The sequence below is a fragment of the Cyprinus carpio genome, chromosome B4 (assembly GCF_018340385.1).
Source record: "Cyprinus carpio isolate SPL01 chromosome B4, ASM1834038v1, whole genome shotgun sequence".
In the NCBI taxonomy this organism is placed as follows: Eukaryota; Metazoa; Chordata; class Actinopteri; order Cypriniformes; family Cyprinidae; genus Cyprinus; species Cyprinus carpio.
Genome location: NC_056600.1, coordinates 25,303,958 through 25,309,398, shown reverse-complemented (window position 1 = coordinate 25,309,398; position 5,441 = coordinate 25,303,958). Strand labels below are relative to the sequence as shown.

General features: G+C 34.5%; 1 protein-coding gene across 2 annotated transcripts in view; it reads right to left on the bottom strand.

Annotated features, from left to right (window-relative positions):
• LOC109057288 overlaps positions 1-3,908 on the bottom strand; it is a 7,778-nt gene extending 3,870 nt beyond the window's left edge. For both annotated transcript variants that reach the window (XM_019074510.2, XM_019074511.2), the window contains exon 1: positions 3,847-3,908. The gene's annotated coding sequence lies outside the window, so the exon portion shown is untranslated. The remainder of the gene's footprint in view (positions 1-3,846) is intronic.
• Positions 3,909-5,441: the final 1,533 nt, after the last annotated feature.

Sequence of the window (5,441 nt, the reverse complement as noted above, 5' to 3'; positions counted from 1 at the left end):
AATGTATTAAGAGTGTCACAAAAGAGAAAGTGGCCTATAAACTACTTGGTGCACCGTTGTTTTTTTGGTAATCTGTTAATTAAGAGAAATATATTTAGTGTAGCCCCTATTTATTTTATTCCTTTTCTAATTTCTGTTTTCCTTTGTTCACAGACGCTTGGCAGGTGTGTGATGCGATGATGTGTGTATCCTCTTGGTCTGTTGTTTATGCTGCTATGTGTGCATATAAAGCTAAAGCCCTGAAAGAAAAAAAAAAGCTTTGTTTGTTGGTTAGGATAAATGAACAAAATGCTGTGATCAGGTTAAATGCTGTCAAAGGTTAAAGTTTCATATATTCTAGATTCATTACATGTAAAGTAAAACATTTCAAAACAAAATGTTTTTGGTATTAATTTGGATGATTAGAGCTTACAGCTCATGAAAGTGTAAGGAAAACAAGGTCAATTTAGCTCAAAGGGAATCATTTGTGATTTTGTAGGGAATTTGAACAGTGATCAGCAGTAAAACAGTGATTCTGAGTCAGCCAGTGATTCAGTGGGCGAGCTGTATAACATCTGCAATGGATGTTAAAATCCAAAATATAGTGAGAACACTATTAATAAGCACAGTAACAAGATCGGCAGATTAAGACATTAACTTGTAAGCACAAAACACAAGACACTTCTTTCAATATAAATAAGGCTTTAATTAGATAAATCTTAAAGACATAAAAAACTAATCTAACACATAAAGCACACCTCACACATTCACTCAAAGCTGCAGGAGAGAGAAAGTCAGGAAAAGGGAATGAGCTTAAGTGATGAATGTAAATGTAAAATCCCAAGTTTACAGTAATATGTGGCGCTTTGCATTCCATAGACGAACAAACCATCAATCACTTAATTAACCCTCAAGTATGAGTTTCCACTCAATGAGGTTAAGAATTTATATTAAATTCACCAGTTCAGCTAGAATCTGGACGTACTTGCGTTGCCTGTATAAAGGGGTTCCCTTTGTTGTAGTCAAAAGAGGGTTTTCTGAGGTTGCTGACTGGTTGGAAGTTCAGTAGTCGTGAAGTCTTGGGCGTTGGCTGATGAATAGTGCGGATTCAAGTTGCTGGTTGAAGTTTTGAAGCAGGTGCAGTCAGAGTTGACCTCAGAGACAGAAACCGGCTTCGTGGCAAAACACGAAAACTCTCAACGGAAAGTAAAGAAACTAAAGTAAAAGAAATAATGGTGTCCTAAATTTTTAAATCAGCTTTTGGACACATCCCAAATGTTGTCTTGACCAGTTAGATAACATCTTAGCTTGAGGTGTTGTATATTTCTCCTCACATTTCATAAATCAAAAATGTTATCTTATCAGTCACATGGTCCGAATTTTCCCACTCTTACAGAGTATAATTTAGGACATGATTTCTAGAGCAAGAACATGATGCATTTGACAAAGAAATGACTGGAAGAAACGTTTAAAGCATGAATTTTCTAACTCATACATACACAACATGACTATAGCCTCTTTCACACAGCGATACCAGTAAATTTCTGTAAAATGACCAGAACGGTAAATTCAAAACTGTGCTGTTTACACAGGCAACGGCATTCCGTCTTTTTTCCTGAAAAGCACCATTCACACATCGGTTTTAAATTACCGGTAAATTCTTTGATAGAGAAAATAAACAGAAATGTAAAACAGAAATGACCTAGTCTAAACAGCTACTCCTCCCAGTGTTGTGTTTGTAAACATGGAGGGTTAAACGCAATCATTGTTTTTGTTGATGTTTTCATTTTTGTGCCAAACATTCACATTCATGCTGTTTCTTTTGGCCCAGAGGCATCGCATAAAAATGACTTCAAACACAGCGTGTTGAGTAAATACGTAAATACTTCCCAGAATAGACGTCTTATGTCATCACGTTCTGAACTCATACATGCTCATACCGGTAATTTTCCTTCTGCGTTCACACACAGAATGATTGCGGCAATTTAACTTCTCATACCGGTAAATTGCCGTAACGAATTTATCGGCATTTTTGAAAAGGTCTTGTTCACACATGATCTCTTTACGGCAATTTACCGGTAATTTTCTGTTTGTGTGATAGGGCTTTATAATCCTAAAAGCTATTCAATAGTTATTCAAAATACGAACACAATGAGTGATTAGAGCATGATAGTCAAATGTGGAGTAATATGGAGTTATGCATAGAAATAATAGTTGCTCATAAGTCTTTTTAAAAGGGTCGTATAATGCTATATGCACTTTTACAAGTTGTTGACCCTGCGTCCTCATATGAGGACATTATATTTTAGTCAATTTCTCTGAGGCTGTACATGCCACAGTATTAAGTCTGGATCTCCTGTACAGAGCACATTCAGGGCTTTTCAGAGATACTAAATGTTTGGATGTTTCACCATGACCACTCCCTCTCATTGGTCTTCAAAAATGTCTGAAATTAATTTAGTGACACTCTTATAGAAATATGATAATATTTTGTAATTATCATTTAAATCTGTCTAATTTTTTAATTGTGTGTAATAAATCAACATCTCAAGAAAATGTTATGGGGTTTCAAATCAAAATATGACGTTCTGTATGTGATTTCATACATGTCCTCATATGAGTAAAAGCATGTTTATTACGCATTTTGGGAGACATAACAAATGAACAGGGAAAGAAATTATATTTCAATATTCTATGAAATATTAGGTATTATTATGAAAATCTTGTCAATTATTACTCCCATCATTACACTTCTTTTTTCATTACATGTTGCCCCAAAAACACATTAATATGCTAATTAGATTTAGTTTATAGATGCATTGTATATAATGAGAAACCCTGCTTATGGCTATTTTACACACATTTTGCAGAAAGAAAAATGGTATAGCGAATCATTCTGTTATAACATAGTTGAGAATCATCTTTATACAAAGCTTGGTAAAAAAAATTAAAAATCTTGAAAACTAAAAATGTAATGGTGATTTAAAAAATCTTATGTTTTTACCAGTGCATGTTCATTCATGCCTTATCATTTTTTTTAAAGAAATTGAGTCCCAATGTCCTCAATCGAGGACATATGTTTGATATGTATGTTCATTTTCAGAACCAGTTTAACATTCCTAAAGGAAACAAATGAAACCCATTTGAGTCTGTGCTGAAACTCTGTTTACAGCTGGAGGGGGTTCCTGAAAGCAGCTTTATGCCTCTGAAACATGTTTCAGGGTTACTTTACTTCAGATAAATGTCTCTAAGATTCAGATGTTTTTAGCACATGCTTGAAAGTGCAAGTTATGTGTAAATTCATTATAAATCATTATGGTATACAGATATTCAGCCCTTCTTTTCCAAGATCTAAATTCAGAAGTAAACAAAATATATGGATTTATAAACGCCTTTAGCAGTGGGACTTGTATGTCTGTAACTTACTTCTGTAACACTTACTGTACAGTGAACTAAAGTAAAAGAGTGTTGATAAAGTAGAAATGCTGCTGACTTTGCGTTGATTGAGTTCATTGATTGTTATAGAGTTTTCCATATAGATAAATATTTCATCAAAATTGTCTGCTGATGCTGAGTGATAGTTTCTCAAAGAGTTAGGAGCACATTATTAATACTGTTTGAGAATCACATACACAGTAATGGTAGAATAAGAAACACACTGATTTCACACTATGTGACAACAGTATCAGAATGTGCAGCATTCTGTGATTCGCTTACAAAGACATGACACTTGACATGCAAGCACTTTAAATAAAATCATTAAAACATCTTTAGCACAGCATTAAAGAAGCACAAAGTTACTAATGACACATCATAAGATGAAATATACTGTATATGAAAACAACCAGAGAAAGATGAAACACTCACCTCAGTGTCTGTCTTTTTCTTCTTCTAAACTGTTGTGTTGAACAGCAGCCCTGAAATTGTTTTCATTTCTACCAGGAAGAGATGTGAGAATGAGAAGAATGACAGTCATCTAAACTCCAGAGAAAGATGAAACACTCACCTCAATGTTTGTGCATCTGTTTCTTCCTCTGAAGTGTTGTGTTTCTACCAGGAAGAGATGTGAGAATGAGAAGAATGACAGTCATTTAACTTTCATCTGCTTTGTTATTCATTCAGGAAATGCTGCTGAACTTACTAAAAAGTTGCTTTACAAGTTTGTGAATATGCTCTAAATGTTGAAAGCATATCTAGTGTTCAGTCTAAGATATTTAATGTCATGTCGTGTTTGACTGGACAGTGATGGGTTTCTATATTAAAAGGTGGATTCATAAGAAATAATTATTTCTACATCAATTAAGGTAAAAGGTCTGGAGTTGATTCTAAGTGTGCCCTTTGCATTTGGAAGCTGTTGCTGTGAACCCACATCATGCGGTCAAAGGATTTCTTCATGCAATTGAAACAGATGATTGCTTGGCTTCAAAAACAAGACTTGGAACAGCTCATGATCCAAAGTATACAACATCATCCATGTGAAACATGGTAGGGCAGTGTGATGGCATGGGGTTACTGGTGTTTAGTGATGATGAGACAGAAGACAGAAGCAGCTGGATGAATTCTGACATGTATAGGGAATTACTGTCTGCCCAGATTCAGTCAAATTGAGCAAAGCTGATTGGGCAGCGCTTCAGTACAAATGAACAATGACCTTAAACATACAGCTTAAGCAACTCAGGAGTTTATGAAGGTAAAAAGTGGTTTATTTCCTGATCTCAACATGATTGAGCAGCATTTAACTTGCTGAAGACAAAACCAAAGGCAGAAAGACCCACAAACACACAACAACTGAAGCCAGCTGCAGTACAGGCCTGGCAAAGCATCACAAAGGAGGAAACCCAGTCTCTGGAGATGTCCATGAGTTCCAGACTCAAGGCAGTCATTGCCTGCCAAGGATTCTCAACAAAATTATTAAAAATAAACATTTTATTAATTATTATATTTATTTGTCCAATTAGATTTGAGCCCCTAAAAATGCGGGTACTGTTTATAAAAATGGCTGTAATGCCTAAGCATTTTATGTTATATATGTTATATTTGCTCAACTCCTTAAATTAAAGCTCGAAGTCTGCACTACAATTTAATCTAGTTTGTTTCATTTTTATTCTTGAGCATTCTGTAATTTCACCTTACACTGGCTACTTTGTCACTATTTTTTGCTGGATCCAACTGCAGAAGATATGGAAAAGGAATTAGAACATGGCATTGATGAAGTGATGGCTGATTTGCAAGAGTTGCTGATAGTCTCTCAGATGGTTTAATAAAAATGATAGAGTTTATATAGTGTAGGCATTTTTTTTTTTGTTCACATGGTTATTCTTATAATTAAACCATCTTTTTAACCACAAACTAAAAAAAAAAAAAAAAAAAAAAAAAAAAGAATTCCAAGGATCAGATGAAAAAAAGAATGAAAAAAAGGTCTCTTGGTATATTAAAAAAGAGTTCTTTGGAATGTAATACAA